This window comes from Rana temporaria, chromosome 2 (genome assembly GCF_905171775.1).
Source record: "Rana temporaria chromosome 2, aRanTem1.1, whole genome shotgun sequence".
NCBI lineage: Eukaryota > Metazoa > Chordata > Amphibia > Anura > Ranidae > Rana > Rana temporaria.
The window spans coordinates 176,888,181-176,907,360 of record NC_053490.1 but is presented as its reverse complement, the minus strand read 5'-3'; positions in this window follow the sequence as shown (position 1 = coordinate 176,907,360).

The window sequence follows — 19,180 nt, the reverse complement described above, 5'->3', positions numbered from 1 at the left end:
AAATGCAATATAGTTACCTGGCTTTGATCTGTACACAGAATGTGTACTGACCACCCCCCAGGAAACGTAATTTCCCACTTGTGTGATTGGCTCACCGATTTTCCACAAAGTCTGACTAAGATACAAGTCAAGCCCCATACACACTATCAGTTTTCCTGATGGTTTTCTCTTCAGGTTTACCAAAACCATCTAATATGAGGTCAAATCTTAAGCGTTTCAATTTGAATGCAATCAGGCAGGTCCTTGTACTACATGGTTTTGGTAAACCTGAAGAGAAAACCAGCAGGAAAACTGATAGTGTGTATGGGGCTTCAGATTTCAGGCATCCCCTGGAAGAAAAATTTCATTTTTGGTGAGATATTTCCAATAGAAACATGTCTAAAGGGATGCAGGCCCATCATATTTCCTCATTGGTGCTCTGCAGCTGCACAGCTGATTGATAATTATTAAAAAACACTCCTATTAGACCCACTCGTCAAATAGGGATTTCTTTAGAATAACAAAGGATTGGAATCAGTGACAGAAGTTGTTATAATCCTTACAATGTACATAGATCACCCAGAGGGGAATGTTTTTTTTTTTCTCAACAAAAATTGAGTTACGCTTTAAAAATGATTAAACTGGAAAGATAGAATATATCACATTTTTATTTTGGGGTTTAGATACTCTTTAATGGAAATTCTCGAGAGTTGAAAAATAATGCATATAACGTGTTGGGCTGATGCATACCTCAAAAGTACTTGTTGCAAGCCAGGACAAATGTGAGGAAACAATATTTTAGAGCCTAATTTACAATTCATGTACAGACCCAATTTTGTTGTAGTGCATTTGTCTATTAATAATTAATGGTAAGTCAGCGTTTTACTGCAATGTTTTCCACATTACCTGTGGTTTTATAGACACACCCAAAGCTGCTATGACTAAAATGTTGCTTTACCTCAGGCACAGAAACACTTCCACCAAAGTAAAGTCTCACGAGCTGAACACAGCAATGTTTTTAAGGTGACAAAAAGTGCTGGGAAGGTTTTTATAATTTGCTGTCATAGAACCATGTTTTATCAATTACAGATCTGAATTCCCTAATAAGGTTATATTATGTAAGTCTGCTATAGGCAAATTTACTCATGCACTCTGTAATCATACATTTATTTATGTCACTTTTGTTCTTGCTGAGACCTGAGAGAGAAAAAACTGTCAAGACTAGTTTTAGCTGTCTACTTTAAACGTCTATTATACAGAACCTAGCACGCTAACACCTAAAAGTATTTGGAAACATTATGCTTTGTTTGTTTACCTATCTTGTATATACCATATATAGAGAATACCAGAACCTATCATTTCATCTAACACAAGTATGTGTTTTGCTGAAGTGAGTGTAAATTCATGGAATCAATATGGAACGTAATTAGTTAAAGCAGTATTAAACCCCAAAATGTAGCATATTGCGTTTTTTTGAGTGGCTGTCTGTATACACGGCTTTGCAATGCAAGCTTGCCAGGAATCCGGTCAGGAAAACCAACGTTTTTTTTCCTGACCGGATTCCCGGCCGTGTGTACAGGGCTTTAGAGTTCCCCACAGTGGATGAAGGAGCACAGGGGCACCTTTGGACAGTAGCATTGTCAGTATTGGGGAGAGAAGTGTTAGATAAACTAGCAGATTTCAATACACTAACAAATTGAAGTCAAACTCCAGCTCACACTTTATAAGCAGTTACAGAAAACAGCTATTTTTTTCTTTTGGGTTAAAGGTTTTTTTTTTTTTTTTTTTTTTTTTTTTTTTTTATTTATAGACAGGGACAAGGCCGCGCGGGCCGACATGTTACAATAGTACAAACAGTACATGTGATATGATAAGTAGGTCACAACAATACACGGGATCAATATAACGTTACACATTGCATGATGGATCATGGTAGGTGCCTACTGTGTGGCGCAAGCTTTAAGTGGCGTGTGTGTCCAAGGAGGGCTCCCGGGCTCCGTCACCTGGTAAAACCAGTGGTGGCTCCCAGAGGGTGTCTCCTATTAAAATAGGGAAGCGTGCTTGTTGAGTCGTAGCCCAGTGTCGGGTCCACACGACCTGCCCCCTCTTTTTCTTTTTATGTCGAGAAGAAGAAAGGGAAGGGGGAAAGAGCCCCAGTGTGGGGTAGTAGAAAGTTCCAGGGAAAGGAAACAGGTCTGAAAGAGGAGAGAAAGAGAGAGGGTGGGCAGGGATAGGGGGGGGGGAGGGTCAGTCACCTTACAGATAGTCTCACCATAGGGGTAGTCCCTGTACCTTGTGGGCTCGCATCCTGTTATGTAAATGGACTGGGGCAGGGGGGGGGGATCGCACTGGTATGGTAGCGTTCACCCAACCGTCGCGGGCTCTCTCACTGCCTGGCCCTCAGCTGAGTAGATGAAAATATTCCATAACTGCCAGGTGTCGGTAAATGTTTCCTGCCTGTTGTGTGCTGTGAGGATGAGATCCTCCATGTGCTTTATCTCCTCTACCTTCGTGATCCATTGGGATACTGTCGGCGGGAGCGTGGCCTTCCAATGTAGAGGGATGCAGGCCTTTGCTGCATCCAACAGGTGCCTGATCACAGATTTTTTGTATGTCTTCTCCGGGACGGTAGATACGTGCAGGAGGAAGAACGCTGGGTCGTCCGGTATAGTGCGGGCCGTGAACTTCTGGGCCACCTCACGGATCACCCGCCAAAAGTGACTAAGGCCAGGGCAAGACCAAAAAATGTGCAGTAGCGTCCCCCTGTCTGCCCGACAGCGCCAGCAGAGGTCAGGCGTCGCCGGGAAGAACTTGTGGAGCAGTACTGGTGTCCTGTACCATCATGACAGGAGTTTGTAGCTAGTTTCCTGCGTCTTGGCGCAGATTGAGGATTTGTGCGTGAATCTCAGAATGCGTTGTCGTTCGGCCGCAGTAAACTGACGGTTTAGCTCTCTTTCCCATTTAAGGATACCCGGGGGCACGAAGTCTGCGCATGGAGCGTTTATAAGACTATAGGCTACGGAGAGTGTATGTGACGTGGTACCTGAGGAATTTCAGAGATCCTCTAGTGGTGTGAGGGGCTGGAGATTGGTGGCTGGCGGTGTCAGGGATCGAAGGAAGTGGTTTAGTTGGTGGGACCTCAGGAAGTCCAACCGAAACGGGCCTGTGGGGTCAGAAAGTTCCGCAATAGTATTCCATCGTCCTCCCGAACTAAAGTGGGAGGCTTGGTGGAATCCCGCCTCGACTAGATCTCGAAAGGCCAAGTCACGTATGCCCGGTATGAACTTGGGGTGCCCCAAAATGGGACACAGCGGTGAGTTGTTCGAGGACAAGGGCGTCTGTGAGATGAGTCTGGCACAGACTCGCGTCGTGTTGCCAATCAGCGGATGGCGTTTAACATCTGCCGGTAGGCTCGGGGCGCACCAAGGTGCTCTGTTAAGGGGGATCTCGGTCTGGTCCTGCTCTATCTGCACCCAGAGCTTGTTCTCTCGGTTGCGGCACCAGTCTATAAGCCTGCTTAGGTGAGTCGCTTGGTGGTAGGACCGGATATCCGGGAGTGCAAGGCCTCCCTGGCATTTGGGTAGGACCAGGAGTTTAGCTGATAGCTGTGGTCTCTTTTTAGCCCACACAAATTCAGTGAATACGGATTGCACCCATTTAAAATATGATGTAGGGATATGTATAGGCAGTGCTTGCATGAGGTAGAGCAGCTTTGGGAGGATTGTCATCTTCAAGATGTTACAGCGGCCTACCCAGGAGTGTAGTCCTGCGTTCCACTTGTTCAGGAGTGCCCGGATCGCCGTCAGCAGGGGTGGAAAATTGAGCTCATATAGCCGTGTGAGTGTTTGAGGGATGTGTGTGCCCAGGTATTTCAGGGCAGTTGTCGTCCACTTTAGATTAAATCTGGCCTGCAAGTGCACGAGTTGTGTGTGCGGGATCCCCACCCCCATGGCTTCCGATTTGGCGTAGTTAATTCTCAAATTGGAGTGGGCTCCATAGCGTTCAAATTCCAGCAGAAGGGCTGGGAGGGAGACGGAGGGGCTAGTAAGGGAAAACATAAGGTCATCGGCGTAAGCCGACACCTTATGTTGGGTGTGGTTTATCGTCACTCCGAATATATCGGGGTTCCGCCGCACATGGCAAAGGAACGGTTCCAACGAGATGGCAAATAACATGGGTGACAGCGGACAGCCCTGACGCGTTCCGTTGGTAATCTGGAACGGATCGGAGGTTACCCCGTTAGCCCGGACTCTGGCTGCGGGCGACGCATAGGTCGCCGAAATCCAATGCATCATTTTACGGCCGAGTCCTACGTGGCGCAACGTGGCGAACATAAAGGCCCATCCGACCCGATCAAAAGCCTTCTCCGCGTCAGTGCTCAGGAAAATACTAGGCGTCTTAGTCCGGGTGGATGTATAGAGCAAGTTCAGGACTTTAGTGGTGTTATCCCTCGCCTCTCTGGTTGGGACAAAGCCTACTTGGTCTAGGTGGATGAGGTGAGGGAGGTGGGATTGCAATCTGGTGGCCAGGATTTTGGTGAATAATTTAAGGTCCGTATTAAGAAGGGATATAGGGCGATAACTCCCACAATAGGACGGGTCCTTGCCTTCTTTGGGGATAACGGCAATCTGCGCTTGCAACGTGGAGGCGTGTAGAACATCACCCTCGGTAAGGCCATTAAGCATCTTTACCAGGTGATTGCCTAGAGATGGTAGCAGGGTCTTGTAATATTGAAGCGTGAAGCCGTCTGGGCCGGGGGACTTTCCTAGTTTAGTGTTGCTCACTGCGAGCTGTAGCTCGGCCAACGTGATAGGTTCTTCTAAAAGGGCACGTGTCTCGGCGGCCAGGGTAGGCATACCGGAGGACGTTATGTATTCCGTCAACTGGTCTGGTGTCGGGGGCGTCGTGGGTAGGTTGTACAGTGACTCATAGAAAGATTTAAATTCCTGTGTTATCTGCTGAGGCATAGTTATTTTCTGTCCCGTCGGGGAGTGAACAAACGGTATGTATGATGCCAGTTTCTGATCGCGTAAGGACTGTGCCAAAAGTCTACCGCATTTATTGCCTGATTCGTAGACCCTTTTGCGAGTCGTCTGAAGTGCTATCTTGGCCTTAAAAGTAAGTAGGTCCGTAACCTGCGCGCGTACCGTGTCTAATTCTGCCGTCAGTGAGCCCGTCGGGGTTTGTTTGTGTCTGATTTCCAGGTCCTGAAGTTTGTCGAGTAGGGAGGTCAGTTGAGTGGTCCTTAGCCGCTTGAGTCTCGCGCCGTGTTTAATAAGGGTTCCGCGGATCACCGCCTTGTGGGCCTCCCATACTAGACCCGCCCAGCTCTCCCCAGCGTTGTTAGACTGAAAGTAGTTGGATAGTTCCCTATTCACATCAGCTAGTACCGCTGGGTCCTGGAGAAGGCTTTCATTAAGCCTCCACGGCTTCCGCTGGCCCCTGTAAAAGTCGGTCAGGGCATACTTCATTGAGACCGGGGCATGATCCGACCAAGTAATGGAGCCCAGCGAGACCCCCTTAACAGCCTGCAGTTGATTGTGGGGAACAAAGATGTACAGTTTTGTTCAAAATTATTCAACCCCCCAATGCTGTAAAGGGTTTTAGGGAATTTAGTGTACATTTGTAATTGTATTCAGAATTAAATCCTACAAGGACTTCTTAAAGAACCATATGCAACTAAAATGACATCAATTGGTTTTGTAATACAATAGTAAATGTTTCTTTTGTGAATTCTTTATTTACACAATTATTCAACCCCTTAAAGACTACCACTCTGAAGAACAGAGGTTCATTGAAGTGTTTTCAATCAGGTATTGAAAACACCTGTGGATGTCAGGGAGCAACAATAAAGCCTAATAAGCACCAATTAGGCAGCTTTAAAATGACTGTGATACTCTACTCCTTCTAGACATTTACTGGTGTGGTTACAAACATGGTGAAGTCAAGAGAATGGTCCAGGAAGACAAGAGAAGAGGTGATTACTCTTCACAGGAAGGGCAATGGCTATAAGAAGATTGCAAAGATGTTAAACATACCAAGAGACACCATAGGAAGCATCATTCGCAAATTCAAGGCAAAGGGCACTGTTGAAACTCTACCTGGTCGTGGCAGAAAGAAGATGCTGACTTTGACTGCTGTGCGGTACCTGAAGCGTAGAGTGGAGAAAAGTCCCTGTGTGACTGCTGAGGAACTGACAAAAGATTTGTCAGATGTGGGTACTGAAGTTTCTGCTCAGACAATACGGTGCACACTGCGTAATGAAGGCCTCCATGCCAGAACTCCCAGGCGCACCCCCTTGCTGTTTTGGGATTGTGTTCTGTGGACTGATGAAACAAAATTAGAACTGTTTGGGCCCATGGATTGTGTTCTGTGGACTGATGAAACAAAATTAGAAGTGTTTGGGCCCATGGATCAACGCTATGTTTGGAGGAGGAAGATCTTGGCCTATGATGAAAAGAACACCTTGCCTACTGTGAAGCATGGTGGGGGGTCAATCATGCTTTGGGGCTGTTTTGCTTCTGCAGGTACAGGGAAGCTTCAGCGTGTGCAAGGTACCATTAATTCTCTTCAGTACCAGGAGATATTGGATGACAATGTGATGCAGTCCGTCACAAACCTGAGGCTTGGGAGACGTTGGACCTTTCAACAGGACAATGATCCCAAGCATGCCTCCAAGTCCACTAGAGCATGGTTGCAGATTAAAGGCTGGAACATTTTGGAGTGGCCATCGCAGTCACCAGACTGAAATCTGATTGAGAACCTCTGGTGGGACTTAAAGAAAGCAGTTGCAATGCGCAAGCCTAAGAATGTGACTGAACTGGAGGCTTTTGCCCATGACGAATGGGCGAAGATACCCGTAGATCGCTGCAAGACACTTGTGTCAAGCTATGTTTCACGTTTAAAAGCTGTTATAACTGTAAAAGGATTTTGTACTAAGTACTAAGATTGAATGTCACTTGGGGGTTGAATAAAACTGATAATGATGTGAGCACAGAAAAGACATTTGTGGTTATTTCATTATAAATGTTATGTTATATTTGTCTGACCTACACGTGCCTCTTTGATTTCATTGTAAGCAGGATGACTGAATGATCAAAATCAATGTCAAACTGGCCAAAACAATCAATTTCAGTGGGGGTTGAATAATTTTGAATACAACTGTAGTCTATGCGCGAATACACGTTGTGGGGGCGGGAGAAAAAAGAGTAGTCCCGTTCACCGGGATGAAAAAGACGCCAAGCGTCAGTAAGCTGCGATGCATGGAGAGCTGAGTGTATAGCCCTACGCATGCCCCGAGTGGTCGATGAGCGACCCGTAGAGGTGTCTTCAGTGGGGAGCAGGGGGACGTTAAAGTCTCCCCCTAGAATAAGCTGACCCTCTGAGAATTTGCGGAGGGCGGCTAGGTGCTTTTTAATGAAGGTGTCTTGTTGACTGTTGGGGGCATAGAGGTTGGCAATCGTCACCTTCGTATTTCCAATCAGGCCCCGGAGAAAAAGGAATATGCCCATCGGGTCTGTCTGGACCGCTGTCAGGGTCCATGGGAGTTTCGCTGAGATCAAAACAGAGACCCCTCTGGACTTGGCCTCCGCATACGTCGAATGGTACACAGTCGGGTAAAATCTATTTTTGAGAATCGGGAAGTTATTTTCTCTGAAGTGTGTCTCCTGTAGGAGGACAACATCAGCATTTAGGTGTCTCAAGTCGTTTAGCAGCATCCGCCGCTTCTCGGGAATATTAAGCCCCTTTACATTAAGGGTTACTACGTTGATCTCATCCATCGCCACAAAGGAAGGTGGGGGTAGGTAGGTGGCTGCGAGAGGAAGAAAAAAAAAAAAAAAAAAGAACAAAAAAGGGGGGGGAGGGGGTTGGGGGAGTAGGAAGGGTTAGTGAGAGGTATAGGTATCAGAAGTCGAAAAAGAGATAGTAGCTCCCCACGGGTGACCAGCCCGTAGGTAGGCAAGACGCGTCCGCTGGAGGGGTAAGCCTGCAGCGGGCGCTAACCAGCTTAGCTGGGTAACTAAAGTGGCGCAAATATATTTCGAGAATGCTCCCCAGAATATCCAGGTAACGAGCGTCGGCCTAAGTGGGGGTGCGGTTAGCAAGGGTCTATGGGATACTCCCGGACCCCCCCAGCCCCACCGGCCACCGCCTGATATGAAGGCGTGGGCCCTTGATAGGGCCTCCACGACTTAAAGATGTGTGGACAGAAAAGAAAAAATAGAAAAAATAAAATGAACAAAAACATACAGGAACTTTAACATTACCAACGGTTTCAGTATATAACAACAGTAAATGAAACAGATGACATTTCAAAACAACATTTTAAGTTCAGTGGCCAGGCCGGCTGTCCAACATGGAGGTGTCACCGCGGCACTCCCGCCCCCCCCCCCCGGGCCCAACCAGGAACACAGCAGCCCCCGCCCCCCCCAAGCATCCGGATCCCCAGTCAGCACGCCATCCACCGTCCCAATAAAACTAAGCCCCCACCCCCGCTTCCACATCCCTCCGGCGCGTTACCTGTAATCAAGGCATACCCCCCGGTCCAGCAGTGTCTTCCCCATCCCAGAAGTACTCACATTGTCCCGATTGCAGCCTTTATGTGGTTCCTGGTGTCTCAAGTTAGCCGAGGGTAGGGATCAGGGGGGGGGGCATGTAATTTTCAGCGCATCCGAGGGAGGAGGACCATGACAGGTAGAAACCAGTGTGCCAGGGTCTCGCCGATCTCAGGCGGCAGCGGCACGGGGGGGGGAGGGGCAATCCAACCCCTGGCGTCCGGGCCCCGGTGATCAGGCGGCGATCCTCCTCAGGGCGCCGCGACCGCAGCCGTGGCCAATCATGGGGGGCCAGGACAGCAAATCTCCGGTGCCAGGTCTCAACATAAAAAAAAAAAAAAAGGAAAGAAGGGGGGGCCGCCGCATCCAGACCGCGGCCCCGGGGAGGGGCGGGCAGCACCCGGCTGTCTAAAGGTGGGGTGAACTAGCAGCCAGCCTGGGCTAAAACGTCAGTCAGGGCAGTTGGTAGGCACTTATGACTCGTGTTCCTCAGCGGGAGGTGCGGATCGCATACGACCGCGGGACCTCTGAGAGCGGGTAGGTTGGTCGTGGCGGCCGCCGGCAGGGCCCAGGCGGCCGTTCGGTCTGGGGATCCGTCGCAGCCAGTTCGGTACCGGGATTGGCTCTGCACCTAATGCGGCAAAGAGGTCTGGCAGGTCTGCTGGTGTACGCAGGGTGAATGAAGACCGCTCCATGCGGAAGGTGACCGCGAATGGGTATCCCCACCTGTAAGTGCAGCCATGTCTCCTCGCAACCTTCAGCACAGGCTTCAGCATCGCCCGTCGCTGGAGGGTAGCTCTAGACAGGTCCGGGAGGATCCGAATGGTCGCCCCATCAAAGTCTAGGTCCCCCACATCCCAGGCCCTCCGCAGAATCACCTCCTTCTGTGCATATCGATGTAGGCGGCACAGCACATCTCGCGGTCTAGCGGGGTCTGTAGGCCTGGGGCCCAGAGTGCGGTGAACCCGGTCAATCTCCAGGGAGGGCGGCGGGGGCTCCAGCAGCCTGTGGAAGATGGCGGTAACTGTCGCCGCTAAATCCTAGGAGCCTGTGGCCTCAGGGATTCCCCGCAGCCGCAGGTTATTGCGGCGGCTGCGGTCCTCCATCTCCTCTATGTGCAGCTGCATTTCCTGGGCCTCCATTGTCTGGGATTCACAGGTCCGCTCCAGGGCCTGCACCCGGGACTCTAGTGAGGCAACTGCAGCCTCCCCCGTCGTGACCCGGTCCGCGACCGAGGTTAGCTCGGTCCGGACCTCCTGGATGTCCTGGCTATGTGCCTCCTCGATCTTCAGGATTAGGGCCTCAATATCAGACCTCGTGGGGAGGGCCTGAAGCATGCTCCGGAGCTCCGCATCCAGGCGGCTCTGACTCGGCGCAGGTTCGGCCATCTCCATATGCAGGGATGCCTGAGTGACCGCAAAGAGGTCTGTGTCCTGTGAGGCTGCCGGTGTCGACATCTGGGCTGCAGCGGTGGAGGTCGGCTCCATGTGGGATCCTCCCGGCGCGGCTGCGCTGGCGCCCGGCGAGAGAGTCAGGGGGTTCCTGAAAAAGGTGTGTATGCTGGGCTGCGAGGTCGAAGCAAGGGACCCCCGTAGAGCCGATCGTGTCCCGTATCTGTTAGGGGTGTTCATACCGTGTCCACGGTCAAGGAAAGTGTAGCGGTGGCCGTGTGAAGTCGGGCGGGCCGGGAGCTCTTCTAGCACACGTCTTTACTCGGCCATTGCCAGGCCACGCCCCCGGGATAAAGGTTTTACATAAATAAATAAAAGCTAAACATTGCAAGCACCCCTGCCATCTCTCTAATTCCCACATCTGCAGGAGTGCTTGTTGTGTTGAAAAATAACAGATTTACTGTTTCGATCACCAGGTGAAAATAAAGGAAAGAAAGCCTAAAAAAAGGACACTAATGTAACCATCACATCTTAGAATTGGTAAGCTGCAGTATCATAAATATTTGCTTTTGGGTTTAATACTGCTTTAAGATGGCTCTCCACAATACAATAGAATCATAATACAGTATGTCTTAAAGGCTTTGTAATTAAAGGCTGTCTTGTAAAGAAGAAATAATTGTGACTATTTTTAATCAGGCAAAAATGAAAAGTCACATTCAACAATATATACAAACTATTTTTGATTCATCAAATAACTTGTTCCCTAGGGAAATCATAAGACAAACAATTCTACTTAATGATCTTCCACAAAGATTTCTAGATTTGATAACTTGTGAACACACATTTAGAAAGGTGTTCAGACAAAATTTATATTGTTGAAGAGTTTGTTTTGCTAAATTTATTTTGTATTTGGCCAGTAAGTAGCATAATCACTGTGATGTGTCTTAGACCAGGCAGGGGTGGACAATAAATAAAAGGAAAAGATAAATCTACAGTATGTTCTAAAGCAGTGGTCTCCAAACTGCCGCCCGAGGGCCACATGTGGCCCTTTGTTTGTCTTTATCCAACCCTTGGACACCAGCAATGGGCAGCCATTCCTTTCACTGACACCAATGATGGGACATTATTCCTTCCCTTGATATCAACAATTGGCACTATTCCACCTCTTAATACAAGAGACTATTCCTCAGAGTGACACCAACAATGGAGCACCATTCCACCCCACTGACACCAATGATTAAGCAATGTATATTGTGATTGATGGCAAATCATTTTCTACTCACAATTGCCACATTCTGGCCCCCAGAACATCTTTGTTTAGCAAGTTTGGAGACCTCAGTTTTTAAAGACTGATGCTGTATAACATAAATTAGTATTTCAATATATTCAACAACAATTTGTTGTAAAAAAAGGGACCAATTAGACAGTCTTGTTGTCCTATGTGACTATTTCCTAAATTATATTGTTTTTAAAATAGCAAGTCAATTCAATAGTCCTTGATATGGCTACAGTATATATACAGTACATACAGTTTACTGTACTAAACACCTGTTTCAAGGATTTTTTTCAGCTAATCTACATGCACAATTTCTCTTGTAGGGTTGTCTCGGCGATGAAATTCACAACATTAAGAGGTCTGTCTAAGGGTGAAAAAAACAACAACTCCTAAGCATAAGACGGGAAAAAAGCTTAAGCAGACCTAACTTTTTTTATGGGGGGGGGGGGTGTTATGTTGCTTTGTGGTTCATATTCTATGTTAGTACAGTGTGTAGCTGGTGGGGAAATTGTTCTATTTTAAAGACAAAAATAGAACATACTATAGCTCATTTACCAACCAGTCTGCCAACCAACCAAATTAACCTGTCCAACAGTCTAAGTTAAAATCAGGGGTTTAGTTAGCACGCATTTGCAAATGCATGCATAAGCTGCAAAGGCCTCTTCACTGAACCTTGTGTATCACTTGCAGTCCTAAATGCTACTGAATTTATGAACGTATCCACAATGGAAGAACATGCATTAAATGGATAGATGACAGGCAATTGGGCCTGGAGGCAGCCCAATCCCCCTTAAAGGAACAGGAGCACACTGGACACCCAGCACATCGCACAGTGGCAACAAAGGTTCCCAGTGTGTGCCCTTACCATATTTACAACAGTAACAAAAATATTTCCCCTGCCCCCACCTATACAGTAACTGGCCTTTACAGCAAAGAGCACATGGAAGGGTAAAAACAGAACATTCCATAGCTCAACTCACCAACCAGTCTGCCAACTGACCAAATTAACGTGTCCAACAGTCTGCATTAAAAACAGGGTTTTTACATTTGTGAGTAGGTTTGCATGTGGGAATAGAACCATGAGATCCTTCCTTTAAGAGGCGAGGGGTTGTGGTATTATTCCCACACTTTACGGTTTACAGTAGGTAGATCACCTTTTCTTTTTTTAGGTGCAATAAATGTTTAATTTGTATCCATTTAAATGCATCCTTGCATTTAGTTTACCAGAATATTTTTTATCGCTAAAACATTTCTCATTTCAACTATTACATCATTGTCATATGACTGAGGGGCAGCCTTGTCAATGTGAGGTCAAACACAGACATACCAACATCACATCAATTTGTCCACCTTAATTGAGTGAGCATTTCTTTCTGCTAGAGGCAGTTCCTGGTGGGTTTAAACTGCAGTCTAAATGAACATGGAAAAACAACAAATTCAATCTTGCAGAATATATTTTGGAAACATTTGTAAAGTTTGGACATATTGGGGTTGACTTACTAATACGGGATATTGCAAAATCTGGTACAGCTGTGCATGGTATCCAATCAACTTCTAACTTCAGCTTTTTTAAATAAAATTCACTTTTTATTTTTTCTAAAATCCAGCTCCCCTATGTACCATTATACCATTACTGGTATGTAGATTTGGTTTGGTGTGCCGTTAACAATTATAGATTGCCAAAAGCACAACTAGTTAATTTTAGGTGTATAAAGGTGGCCATATACTGTACAATCACTGTACGATCTCCTTTAGATTTACCATAACTATATGATAGGATGACACACCATCTATTCAATTACTCTGTATCCAATCAGGCACTACATAATTGATGGCAGATCTAAGGGAGACTGTATAGTGTATGGTGAGCTTTACAGGACCTAGGACATACTTCTTCAGTTTTCACTATTACAGCTCTATTCACATAGGCTGTTATCTGATCATTCAGCTCCTGCACACTCTGGAAATAAAATATCTATGGCTGTGTATTTAGTGAGAACAATATTCACTGACTGCATTGGGCACCTGATATGAGATGGTAGTAATCTGCTGAAAGGTGGAGGACAATTTCAGGCTGAGTGCTAATGAGTTCAGCTTGTAAGCTCATTCCTGTGTCACATCTCAAGGTCTGTCCAAGAAGTAATGGTGACATTTTTTATACAACTAGCTGGACACAGTGGTAAGTCAATTTATAGTATATTGGTACATATGGAGCTGAAATTTTGAAAAAGAAAGTAAACTTATACTTTAAGCTTTGACAAATAAAAATAGCTGATTGGCTTCTATGCAGAGCTGCACCAAATTTTACGCTCTCAAGTTTTAGTAAATTAACCACATTGTGTTTAACGGCATTGCACTAGTTAAACTAGCTTATGCAAATGTAAAAAAGGATCTAAGAACCCATTCACACCACATCTCTGTTCAGTGTGTTGAACAAACCATTACGAATGCGTGTCTGAAACATACAGCAACACAAAACAAAGAACACCATGCATTTTTTTGTTCCATAAGAACTTTATTATAACTCCACAAGATTGTCAGCTTACATGATTACAGGATAAGGATATAGACAACATATATTGAAATGTGTATCAAATATAAGTGAAGAAGAATAAAACTACTGTAGCACTACCCTCGAAGGAGCTGCTGGTTTAGATTTGGGCCTGCCGTTACCTTATCGTCCCATGCACTCGTCTCAGGGGTTTTCCTTGAACAGTTATCCATTAGAAATGTCTGCACCAACACAGAGGGCCTGATTTACTAAGCTATGTGCGCTGCGCTGGTTCATGCATTAATTAGTACTCCGGGTGGAGGCTTAATCAGGCGCATGAACCAGCGTAGCAGCCGGCGCATTGAAACTAATATGTAAAGCCGCGCCGAACTCCCTATAGAAGTCTATGGGAGAAATCAAAAGTGTTCATTTTAAAGGCTAATCTGCAAGTTTTGTCCTAAAAAGTGTTTGGGGACCTCAGTCCTGCCCCAGGGAACATGTATCAATGCTTTTTTTATTTTTTAAAACGGCCGTTTTTTCGGGAGCAGTGAAATTAATAATTCTTAAAGTGAAACAATAAAAGTGAAATATTCCTTTAAATTTCGTACCTAGGGGGGGTGTAATGTCAGCATGTGAAATAGCGCATTTTTCCCGCACTTAGAACTCCCCCTGCACAAAGTGACATTCTGAAGGAAAAAAGTCATTTAAAAATTCACACGCGGCTATAATGAATTGTCGGCTCTGACAATTCTAAAGGGATTCATTCATAAAACAAACAAAAAAATGTGTAGGGGTTCCCCCAAATTAAATTACCAGGCCCTTCAGGTCTGGAATGGATATTAAGGGGAACCCCGCCGTAAAAACCAAAAAAAAAAAAGACGTGCGGTTCCCGGCAAATATCCATTCCAGACCCTTCAGGTCTGGTGTGGATTTTAAGGGGAACTCCACCCCAAATTGAAAAAAAAAATGGCGTGGAGTCCCCCTAAAAATCCACACCAGACCCTTATCCGAGCACGTTGACCTGGCCGGCCGCAGAAAAGAGGGGGGGACAGAGTGCGGCCCCCCCCCCTCTCCTGAACCGCACCAGGCCACATGCCCTCAACATGGGGAGGATGTCCCCATGTTGATGGGGACAAGGGTCTCATCCCCACAACCCTTGCCCGGTGGTTGTGGGGGTATGCGGGCGGGAGGTTTATCAGAATCTGGAAGACCCCTTTAACAAAGGGGACCCCCAGATCCTGACCCCCCCCCTGTGTGAAATGGTAATGGGGTACATTGTACCTCTACCATTTCACCCCAAAAAAAATGTCAAAGTGATAAAAATGACAGTAGCCGGTTTTTGACAAATCTTTTAATAAAGTCTTCTTTTCTTCTTTCCTTCGGGGTTCTTCCGCTGCTTCTTCTCGTCCACATCTTGCCCGACGTCTTCTTCTATCTTCTCAGTCCGTCCTTCCGCCTTCTGGTCCTGCATCTTGCCCGTTGTCTTCTCCGTCCGCCTCCTCGTCCGCATCTTGGGTCTTCTGCGGTCTTCTTCTCGGTCCGCCGCCTTCTCGTCCCCTGCGTTTGAATTGTAATTGGCCGCCGTTTTCCCGCTCCTGGGACCCGCCCCCCTCTGACGCCACAAGTAAACTCCTTAGAAGGTCATGTGCGTCAGAGGGGGGCGGGGTCACATGAGTGTGACACGGCGGGAACTTCTTCTCCGGGCGGCGCGATTGAAATTGAATTCCCCCGCTGTGTGACGCTCTGCGACCCCGCCCCCCTCTGACGCACATGACCTTCTAAGGAGTTTACTTGTGGCGTCAGAGGGGGGCGGGTCCCAGGAGCGGGAAAACGGCGGCCAATTACAATTCAAACGCAGGGGACGAGAAGGCGGCGGACCGAGAAGAAGACCGCAGAAGACCCAAGATGCGGACGAGGAGGCGGACGGAGAAGACAACGGGCAAGATGCAGGACCAGAAGGCGGAAGGACGGACTGAGAAGATAGAAGAAGACGTCGGGCAAGATGTGGACGAGAAGAAGCAGCGGAAGAACCCCGAAGGAAAGAAGAAAAGAAGACTTTATTAAAAGATTTGTCAAAAACCGGCTACTGTCATTTTTATCACTTTGACATTTTTTTTGGGGTGAAATGGTAGAGGTACAATGTACCCCATTACCATTTCACACAGGGGGGGGGGTCAGGATCTGGGGGTCCCCTTTGTTAAAGGGGTCTTCCAGATTCTGATAAACCTCCCGCCCGCATACCCCCACAACCACCGGGCAAGGGTTGTGGGGATGAGACCCTTGTCCCCATCAACATGGGGACATCCTCCCCATGTTGAGGGCATGTGGCCTGGTGCGGTTCAGGAGAGGGGGGGGGCCGCACTCTGTCCCCCCCTCTTTTCTGCGGCCGGCCAGGTCAACGTGCTCGGATAAGGGTCTGGTGTGGATTTTTAGGGGGACTCCACGCCATTTTTTTTTTCAATTTGGGGTGGAGTTCCCCTTAAAATCCACACCAGACCTGAAGGGTCTGGAATGGATATTTGCCGGGAACCGCACGTCTTTTTTTTTTGGGGTTTTTACGGCGGGGTTCCCCTTAATATCCATTCCAGACCTGAAGGGCCTGGTAATTTAATTTGGAGGGACCCCCTTTTTTTTTTTTTTTTTAATGAGCAATGACTCTATTCTTTATAGCCATGAGTACTTTAACCACTTGCCCACCGGGTTAATTCTGGCACTTCTCTCCTTCATGTGAAAATCACAATTTTTTGGCTAGAAAATTAATCAGAACCCCCAAACATTATATATTTTTTTTTAGCAGACATCCTAGGGAATAAAATGGCAGTCATTGCAATACTTTTTGTCACACCGTATTTGCGCAGCGGTCTTACAAGCGCACTTTTTTTGGATAAAAATCACTTTTTTGAATTAAAAAATAAGACAACAATACATTTTGCCCAATTTTTTTCTATATTGTGAAAGATAATGTTACGCCGAGTAAAATGATACCCAACATGTCACGCTTAAAAATTGCGCCCGCTCGTGGCATGGCGTCAAACTTTTACCCTTTAAAAAACTCGATAGGCGACGTTTAAAAAATTCTACAGGTTGCATTTTTTGAGTTGCAGAGTAGGTCTAGGGCTAGAATTATTGCTCTCACTCTAACGATCGCGGCGATACCTCACTTGTGTGGTTTGAATACTGTTTTCATATGCGGGCGCTACTCGCGTATGCGTTTGCTTCTGTGCGCGAGCTCGTCGCGACGGGGCGCTTTAAAATTTTTTTTGGGGTTTTCTTATTTATTTTTATTTAGTTTTATAATGTTTTACACTGAAATAAAAAAATAAAAAAAAAATGATCAGTTTTCTTCCTATTACAAGGAATGTAAACATCCCTTGTAATAGGACTAGTGTGTGACAGGTCCTCTTTATGGAGAGAGGCGGGGTCAATAAGGCTGGAAAGCATGGTATTGAAAAAAAAAAAAATAGATCTCATGCTTTCAGCTGCAATCATGTTCGTTCACCACAGTGGTGTAGTGTATAGCACTTTGACCTAGCAGCAAAAGAGTCGTTGGTTCGAATCCCGCCCGTGACAGCATCTGCATGGAGTTTGCATGTTCTCCCTGTGCCTGCGTGGGTTTCCTCCCACAATATAAAAACACGCTGTAAATCGGTTCCGGTCTAAATAAGCCCTAATATGCAGTAGTATATTAAGGTTTGGTTCTGCCCTAGGCCTGACTACATATCTGCACCTCCTAATAGAAAAATGACCCACCCCTTCCTGTCAAGGTCACACCCTGTTTTTGTATAACCCCGCCCAGTAATTTTCAGGGGACCCACACACTAGTTCTGGGGGGGCACTGGATTCCCTTAACCACTTCCATACCAGGCACTTACGCACCTTCCCGCCCAAGCCAATTTTCAGCTTTCAACACTGTCGCACTTTGAATGGCAATTGCGCGGTCATACAACACTGTACCCAAACAAAATTGGCGTCCTTTTTCCCCCACAAATAGAGCTTTCTTTTGTTGTTATTTGATCACCTCTGCGTTTTTTTTTTGCGCAACAACTAAAAAAAGACTGCAAATTTTGAAACAAAAAAACCTTTTTCTTTTTTTAGGTTAATTTTTTTGTAAATAAGTTTTTCTCTTTCAATTACGGGCACTGATATGGCGGCACTGATGGGCCCCGATGAGATGGCACTGATGGACATCGATGAGGTAGTACTGACGGCACAGATGAGGTGGCATTGATTGGCGGCGCTGCTATGCGGCACTGATGGGCACTCATAGGCGGCACTGATGGGCGGCACAGATGGGCGGCACTTATGGGTGGCACTGATGGATACTTATGGGCGGCACTTATGGGTGGCACTGATGGATACTTATGGGTGGCACAGGTGGGCACTGATAGGTGGGCACTGTGCATGGATGGGCACTGTGGGGTGGCACTGATTTTCCCAGTCAGTGCCCATTTGTGGGCACTGATTGGCATCTTTTTTCTTATTTTTTAATGCTTTTTGTTTTTTTGTTCTATAATTTTTTTTTTTTTGCACACCCTGGTGGTCCAGGGTGGGCATCCCTGGTGGTCCAGTGTGGTGATCCGAGGGGGGGCTGCGCTGATAAACAATCAGCGCGAACGCCCCCTGTCAGGAGAGCCGCCGATCGGCTCTCCTATACTCGCGTCTGTAAGACGCGAGTGAGGAAGAGCCATCGATGGCTCTTCCTGTTTACATCGTGATCAGCCGTGATTGGACACGGCTGATCACGTGGTAAAGAGTCTCCGTCTCCGTGAGAGACTCTTTACCGAGATCGGAGATGCAGGGTGTCAGACTGACACCCCGCATCACCGATCGCCGCGCTGCGTGCCCCCACAGGCGCGTGCGGCATGAAATCCTGCAGGACGTCCTGTCAGGATTGTGTAACCACTTCCCGGACGTAAATCGGCCATAGGCTGGGCGGGAAGTGGTTAATTTGCATAGTTTTTCTCTCACTTCCTGTTTGGCTATGGGGCAGGAAGTGAAGGCAAATCTCCCCAATTGGACACAGATAATCCAAAATAAACTGACAGGGCCTATAACCCTCCCTCACTCTATCCCAAATTAAAGAAAATAAAACGTGTTGATTATAGTTCTAGTCAGGGGCGGACTGACCATTGAGTCACTCGGGCACTGCCCGAGGGCCCCATGCCACTAGGGGGCCCTATCCGGGTTGCCAGGCTCAGTAAAACCAGGGACAGTATGTAAAAATCTGTTTTTTTTAGATCTGTCCCTGATATGTCCGAAAATGACATGCTTTTAATGTGAATATCCCAAGATTTTAGCTGCCCGCCTCTGCACTACCTCCTGGCGTGGTGGTCATCTGTAAGCCAGAGGGGCCCCATAATCTTCTATTGCCCGGGGGCCCCATGAGTTGTCAGTCCGCCCCTGGTTCTAGTTTAAGCACAAATTTCATAGAGTTTTATTGAGAGCCCTAAGAAAATATAACCATGCCAATAGGCCAGGATAGAGCGTT